The sequence below is a fragment of the Hordeum vulgare genome, chromosome 5H (assembly GCF_904849725.1).
Source record: "Hordeum vulgare subsp. vulgare chromosome 5H, MorexV3_pseudomolecules_assembly, whole genome shotgun sequence".
NCBI classification, from domain to species: Eukaryota; Viridiplantae; Streptophyta; class Magnoliopsida; order Poales; family Poaceae; genus Hordeum; species Hordeum vulgare.
In genome coordinates this window covers 356,189,444-356,198,291 of record NC_058522.1, presented here as the reverse complement: position 1 = coordinate 356,198,291, position 8,848 = coordinate 356,189,444, and positions in this window count along the sequence as shown.

Genomic DNA, 8,848 nt, shown 5'->3' with positions numbered 1-8,848 from the left:
GGAAGATACTACATAACCATAGGATAGGCAGAGGAGTATGAGAGGGAGGCGACGGCTGCTCAACTTTGCGAGGCAGCTATTCAGGCAGTGGCTGAAGCACTCCCGTATAACACCCATTATGATTTTGGGTTCCGCCAGGACCATCCATGGGAGTAGACCAAGCTAGGCCAAAAGCCTAAGCTTGGGGGAGTACGTGTTCTCACCGACTTTACATTCATGCTTATGCTTTCACTTTGTTAGCCGGTGTTGACACTTTGCCACTGTATTATCCATGCTAATTTATTTTCGTTTTCTTGTTTTCTTGTTTTGTGTCCTTTTTTGAAAACCCAAAAAGATTTTCCTTTCTTCTTTTGCTTGTTGGGAGCTTTCCCGTGTAAATAGTTTTATTTTTCTTTGGGTCAAGGTAGAAGATATTGGTTACAATGTTTAGTGGTTCTTGCATGCATACCTGTTTAGCTTTCAAAGACCATATTACTTTGTCTTCTCCTTTGTGTTTGCCCGCAGATTCAGCTTAATCCATTGCACGAGCACTCTTATTATTGTTCACATCGTTCGATCGTGCAAGTGAAAGGCAATAATGATGATATATGATGAAGTGACTGAGACTGAAAAGCTGGTATGAACTCTATCTATTTTGTTTTTGTAAATATGACTAGCTTGTCGACCCAGATTCAGCTTTGTTGTGAAAGAACCATGTTTTCAATGACAACTTAGAGACCATAGTTTCTGATGCCATGCTTATTTAGCTGAGAGTTTATAATGGTTTGTCTTGAATGCCAACATAGATTTTGAGATGACTATGATGTAGTATGATAGGATGGTATTCTCCTTTGAATGATTCAAGTGGCTTGACTTGGCGCATGTTCATGCATGTAGTTGAAACAAAATCAACATAGACTCTATGATGTTCGTGTTCATGGTGATTTATATCCTGTTCATGCTTGCACTCTATGTTAGTCAAACTCATTGCATCTTGATGACTGTTGTCGCTCTCTAGTTGGTCGCTTCCCAGTCTTTTGCTAGCCTTCACTTGTACTAAGCGGAATACTGCTTGTGCATCCACTTCCATAAACCCAAAAGTTTTTCCATGAGAGTCCACCATACCTACCTATTTGCGGTATCTACCTGCCGTTCCAAGTAAATTTGCATGTGCCATTCTCTAAACCTTCAAGAAATAATCTGTTTTGCATGCCCGAACCGCTCATGTGGTGACAGGGGGATATTGGAATCTTCCATGCTAGGAGTGTTATCCTCGACATGTGTTTATTCGCAGTCATTCACGAGAAAGGGGCTGGTAATTGGAATGCCCAGTTTCACGCTTAAATCGAAAACATAACTGTAAAACAAGACTCCCCCCGGATTGATGTTAGTATGGATGGTACCCGAGGATTCGGCTAGCCGTGGAGTGTGATTGTTTGGTGGTGGGGGAGTTAAAACTTTACTTTTCTATTTGGGAACTGCCTATAGCATGAGTAGCATGGAAGATATTGAGAAATCTTGGTCATTGCGTTGACAATGTAAGCATGCCACCCAAAATTATTATCTCTGTTTACAAAGCTTGAGCTCTGGCACCTCTGCAAATCAATGCTTCCCTCTGCGAAGGGCCTGTCTATTTATTTTCCTGTTGAGTCATCCTCCTCTTTTATAAGCACCAATTAGAGAGCACCTCTGTCACTTTTATGCTTTGATTTTGATTAATATTGAGTATGACTATGACTGGATCTTCGTTGCTATGAATTACAATGTTTAGTCAGCCCTTGATCTTTGAAAGTGATGTGCATTTATGTTTTGCGGTCTCAGAAATAGCTAGCGAGATACCACCTATTCATATTGCTTCATACTTGTTTTGATTGAAGTGTTGGTATTTGAAACTCATTATTATTTGCACGTTAGCTGATTCTGCCATTGATATTAGTTTGCCATGAGACCTTTGTGTCACTTGCTTATGTGGTTAACTTGTGATCTTGCTAAAATTCTGGTTATGAGTTAGACATAGTTGCAACGACAAGATCAAACAGAGTTTCTGAAAGTTTTTCTTTCTCTCTCAGTTTGTCAACTGAGCTGCTTGAGGACAAGCAAGGTTTTAAGCTTGGGGGAGTTGATACGTCTCCATCGTATCTACTTTTCCAAATTCTTTTGCCCTTGTTTTGGACTCTAATTTGCATGATTTGAATGGAACTAACCTCGACTAACGCTGTTTTTAGCAGAATTGCCTTGGTGTTATTTTTGTGCAGAAATCAAAGTTCTCAGAACGTCCTGAAAATTGACGGGGAACATTTTTGGAAAATATGAAAAATACCTACGCAAAGATCCACCTGAGGGGGTGGGCCAGTGGGCCACAAGCCGTGCCACCGCCACCCCCCGGGGTGGCGGTGGGAAGCTTGTGGGGCCCACACGGCTCTGCCACCCCAATCTCAGCTCTATAAGTTAACTTTCATCCCAGAAAAAATCAAGAGAGAAGATTTCGTCATGTTTGCGATACGGAGGTGCCGCCACATCCCGTTCTTCATCTGGAGGGCAGATCTGGAGTCTGTTTTGGGCTCCGGAGAGGGGAAATCGTCGCCATCGTCATCATCAACCTTCTCCCCTCTCCAATTCCATGAAGCTCTTCGTCGTTCGTGAGTAATCTATTTGTAGGCTCGCTGGGCGGCGATGAGTAGGATGAGATCTATCATGTAATCAAGTTAGTTTTGACGGGGATTGATCCCTAGTATCCACTATGTTCCGAGATTGATGTTGCTACTACTTTTCCATGCTTAATGCTTGTCACTAGGGCTCGAGTGCCATAATTTCAGATCTAAAATTATTATGTTGTCACCAATATATGTGTGTTTTAGATCCGATCTTGCAAGTTGTAGTTTCCTACTATGTGTTATGATCCGGCAACCCCGGAGTGACAATAACCGGAACCACTCCCGGTGATGACCATAGTTTGAGGAGTTCATGTGTTCACCAAGTGCTAATGCGTTGGTCCGGTTCTTTATTAAAAGGAGAACCTTAATATCCCGTAGTTTCCTTTTGGACCCCGCTGCCACGCGAGGGATGGGCAATAGATGTCATGCAAGTTCTTTTCCCTAAGCACGTATGACGACACACGGAATGCATGCCTACATCACATTGACGAACGGGAGCTAGCCACATATCTCTCCGTGTTATAACTGTTGCATGATGAATATCATCCAAACAAATCACCGACCCATTGCCTACGAGTTTGTCCCACTGCTGCTGTTACTTGTCTTGCTCTGCTGCTACCGCTGTTACTACTGTTGCTGCTGCTGTTACTTGTCTTGCTGTTACTACTGTTGCTGCTGCTGTTACTTGTCTTGCTGTTACTTGCTACCGTTGCTACTTGCTACTGCTGTTCCTTGCCACTGCTGTTACTCGCTACCTTGCTGTTACTACTTTGCTTGCAGATACTAATCTTTCAGGTGTGGTTGAATCTGACACATTCAGCTGCTAATACTCGAGAGTATTCTCTCACCTCCTGTTTGGCGATCAACAAATTTGGGTCGAATACTCTACCCTCGAAAACTACTGCGAACCCACGCGCTGGTGGGCCATCAACAACATTCTTCTAGTTTCGTTGCCGGGGAGTGCTAGAAGCATTCTTCTGGTGCCATTGCAGGGAAGGTGTGTTGTCACATAATCAGCATTCGTCTAGCTATTGCCAGAGAGTGCCTCCCTCCCTATGACAATGACAGCGGGGCTCTCCCCCCAACGACGTTTAGGATAATAAAAAAATTGATGCTAAATAAAAATAAAAATAATTAAATTAACTATTTAATTAGGTAAATAGTTAATTAGCTTAATTAGATTAATTGAATAGTTTTAACACTCTCTTAAGTTAATGTCAGAATGATATGTGGGTCCAGCCCCATTAACAAGAAAACTGAACCTATTAATTTAATTCTATTAATTCATTAACCTAATGAGTGAATAACTGCTACCTCTTGAGCTTGCGTTGGTTTTTTCCCTTGAAGAGGAAAGGGTGATGTAGCACAGTAGAAGTAAGTATTTCCTTTAGTTTGAGAACCAAGGTATCAATCCAGTAGGAGTATCAAGATGAGGCACCAATGTACCTGCGCAAAAACAGCAAACTTGCACCCAACGCTACAAAGGGGTTGTCAATCCCTTCACGATTGATTGCAAGGTGAGATCTGAAGGCGGAAACTGCTACAAAGTAAAAGTGTAGGGCTAAAAATATGATGTGAAGTAGACCCGGGGGATGTGCAACGATCTAGCTTGGCGTATGACGTATGACGTACGAAAAGTGTAGGGCTGAAAATATGATGTGAAGTGTACCGGGAGGTGCAACGATCTAGCTTGGCGTATGACGTTGAGACATCTCACTAGCTATCTTACGATCATGCAATGGCAATATGAAAGTGATGGCACATGTCATGAGACGGAATGGTGGGAGTTGCATGGCAATATATCTCGGAATGGCTATGAAAATGCCATAATAGGTAGGTATGGTGGCTGTTTTGAGGAAGGTATATGGTGGTTTTGTGTACCGGCGAAAGTTGCGCGACACTAGAGGTTAGCAATGGTGGAAGGTGAAAGTGCATCTATACCATGGAGTCACATTAGTCATGAAGAACTCACATACTTATTGCGAAAGTTTTTATTAGTAATCGAAACAAAGTGCTAAACGCATACTCCTAGGGGAAGGGTTGGTAGGTATTAACCATCGCGCGATTCCGACCGCAACACAAAGGATGACAATCAATAAATCAATTATGTTGTGACTTCCTAACATAGCGGTTCACCATACGTGCATGTTACGAGAATCACTAACTTCAACACAAGTATTTCTAGATTCACAACACCCTACTAGCATAACTCAAATATCACCAAATACATGTCTCAAAACTATTTGAGAGGAATCAAACTTCTCTTTCTAATCAATGCACATGAATATGGAAGTTTTGTTGTATCCTCTTTGGGTGCCTATCACCTTTGGGACTACTTTCATAGCATAAGCCAACTACCAAGTTACTCAGAGAGAGCACTCTCAAAAAGATATAAGTGAAGATCAAGAGTTCTTATTTCTCCAAAATATGACACCGCCCTGCTCTAAAAGATCTAAGTGAAGCACTTAGCGCAAAGTTATCTAGCTCAAAAGATATAAGTGAAGCACATGTGAGCTAAATTGCCTAACTCAAAAGATATAAGTGAAGCTCAATGAGTATTCTAGCAAATTCACGATGAGTGCATGTCTCTCTCAAAAGGTGTGCAGCAAGGATGATTGTGACACAACAAAAAGAAAAGACTCCTATAATACACGACGCTCCAAGAAAAACACATATCATGTGGTGAATAAAAATATAGCTCCGAGTAATGTTACCGATGGATTGAAGACGAAAAGAGGGGATGCCTTCCCGGGGCATCCCCAAGCTTAGGCTTTTTGGTGTACTTGAATTTGGCTTGGGATGCCTTGGGCATCCCCAAGCTTGAGCTCTTTCCACTCTTTATCCCTTTTTCCATGAGAACATCATCCAAAACTTGAAAACTTCACAACACAAAACTTAAACAGAAACTCGTGATATCATTAGCACAAGAAAACAAACTACCACCTCTTGAGCTACTGTAGCAAACTTGATTTCTATTTATATTGGTGTTAGATTACTGTATTATCACTTTTCCATGGCTAATACCCCCCGATACTATCCATAGTTTCATCAAAATAAGCAATCAACACAACAAAAACAGAATCTATCAAAAACAGACCAATCTGTAGCAATGTGTATACTTCGTATACTTATGGTATCTCAAAAATTCCTAAAAATTACGACAGTTTGTGCAATTGGCATATCAACCAGCATAAAAAAGAATCAACTCAAAAGCTCTTTCTAGATAAGAATGAAAAATAATTTCGTGAGCGAAAAGTTTCTGTCTTTTTCCAGCATGATCAAACAACCATCACCAAACTAGTCAGAAATGTTTTACTTGGCTCAAACACAAAAAGAAACACAAAAGACACAATCATAACAGAATTATGATGGTGTGGACGCAACAAAACAGAAAGAAAAAAGTAAAGATAAATTCATTGGGTTGCCTCCCAACAAGTGCTATTGTTTAACGCCCTTAGCTAGGCATAAGGCGATAGAATCACGTATCGTCGTCTATGGTAATCAAACCATAAGTAGGGTGAACACTCATCATCTTAAGGTCTTCATCTCTCTTACTAGATGGTTCAACACTATTTTTAGGAACAAAAAAGACTTGGTGGCCTTATTGTGGGCAAAATTTGGAGTGTTCTCCACAGCGGCAAAAGCGGAACCCAAGTTGGTTATAACATCCTCTAGTTTGCCAATCCTAGCGGAATCATGACCTAGTTTTTCGTTAACTGTGGGTTCCCTCTCCTTTAAATTTTTCAAAGTCATTCCCATCTTGGATCCGTACTGAGTGATTTGATTGTGGATCTTTTTATCCAAATTCTCAATGAGTTCAATCATAGCAACTTTATTTTCAATGATATCCAACCTACGCATCACATGTTCCAAAGTTAAGGTAGTTCAAATAACCATGAGTGGGGGTGAGCCTACCAAATTTATTAAAGCACCGTAAGAATCAACGATATGGCTACCCAAGAAATTTCCGCCTACGATGGTGTCAAGAACATACCTATTCCAAGGGAAAATACCCACATAAAAGCTGCGAAGCAGGACGGTAGTAGATTGCTTACGGGTAGATCTACTCTGAGCATTGCAAATCCTATACCAAGCATCCTTTAAGTTTTCTTCCTCATTTTGTTTGAAATTGAGAACTTCACTCTCGGGAGTATCATTCGAAGCGGTAGGTCTAGCCATGGGGACAGGTAGACTATCCCACACAAGCAGGCAGAGTGCAAGCGAAAGAAAAGCGCGAACGAAAAAGGCAAATATTTTTGAAATTTTTGTTTTTTAGAAGTGGGGGAGAGGAAAGCGAGAGGCAAAAAAGTAAATGCAAGAGATGAGTTTGCGACAGTTACTTGGATAAGCTTCACTTTATGCTCCCCGGCAACAGCGCCAGAAATTGGCACATTGACGGGAGACTATTCTTGACTTGATCCTCCCCGGCAACGGCGCCAGAAATTCTTCTTGCTACCTCTTGAGCTTGCGTTGGTTTTTTCCCTTGAAGAGGAAAGGGTGATGTAGCATAGTAGCAGTAAGTATTTCCCTCAGTTTGAGAACCAAGGTATCAATCCAGTAGGAGTATCAAGATGAGGCACCAATGTACCTGCGCAAAAACAACAAACTTGCACCCAACGCTACAAAGGGGTTGTCAATCCCTTCACGATTGATTGCAAGGTGAGATCTGAAGGCGGAAAGTGCAACAAAGTAAAAGTGTAGGGCTGAAAATATGATGTGAAGTAGACCCGGGGGCCATAGAATTTGATAACCCACAAGTATAGGGGATCGCAACAGTTTTCGAGGGTAGAGTATTCAACCCAAATTTATTGATTCGACACAAGGGGAAGTCAAAGAATATTCTCAAGTATTAGCAGTTGAGTTGTCAATTCAACCACACCTGAAAGATTTAGTATCTGCAGCAACGTATCAGTAGCAGAGTAGTGTGATAGCAACAGTAGCAACGGTAACAGTAGCAGCAGCAGAGTAACAGTAGCAGCAGTGACAGCAGTAGCGGCAAAATGACAACAGTGACAACAGTAGCGGCAAAGTAACGTAGCAAGGACCAGTAGGAAAAACTCGTAGGCATTGCATCGGTGATGGATGATTATGCCGGATGCTATTGATCATGCAACAGTTATAACACGGAGAGATATGTAACTAGCTCCAGTTCATCAATGTAATGTAGTTATGTATTCCGTATGTAGTCATACGTGCTTAGGGAAAAGAACTTGCATGACATCTATTGTCCATCCCTCCCATGGCAGCGAGGTCCTAATGGAAACTACGGGATATTAAGGTTCTTCTTTTAATAGAGAACCGGACCAACGCATTAACACTTAGCGAATACATGAACTCCTCATACTATGGTCATCTCCGGGAGTGGTTCCCGCTATTGTCACTCCGGGGTTGCCGGGTCATAACACATAGTAGGAGACTACAACTTGCAATATAGGATCTAAAACACACATATATTGGCGACAACATAATAGGTTCAGATCTGAAATCATGCCACTCAGGCCCTAGTGACAAGCATTAAGCATGGCAAAGTAGTAGCAACATCAATCTTAGAACATAGTGGATACTAGGGATCAATCCCCGTCAAAACTAACTCGATTACATGATAGATATCATCCAACCCATCACCGTCCAGCAAGCCTACGATGATATTACTCACGAACGGTGAAGAGCATCATGGAATTGGCGATGAAGGAAGGTTGGTGATGACGATGGCGACGATCTCCCCTCTCCGGAGCCCACAACAGACTCCAGATCTGCCCTCCAGAGGAAAAACAGGAGGTGTTGGCGCCTCCGTATCGTAAAACACGATGAACTCTTCTCCTTGATTTTTTTCGGACGGAAGGGACTGAATAGAGCTGGATTCGTAGGTGGTGGAGCTTCGTGGGCCCCACAAGCCTGCCAGGCGCAGCCAGGGTGTCACATCCCTGACACCTTAATCAAGTTAGATTTTTGCCCATGTTTTCTTTGCATTGCATCTAGGAAATTTTCAACAAGAACAAAGTAAGTGGTGAAGAAAAATTCAACAAACCCTAGCCACTTCTCAAATTAAAGGAAATTCCAAACTAGTTAAAATCAATGAACCCAAAATGGCCTCAAGAAAAGTTCAATCTTTCTGATAATTCATGGAAGTAAATAAGCAATGAAGAAAACCATTTTCTTGATACTTTAAGCATTTTAAATAAATGCAGAAAGCTACTAGTTTCAAGTTTAAAATT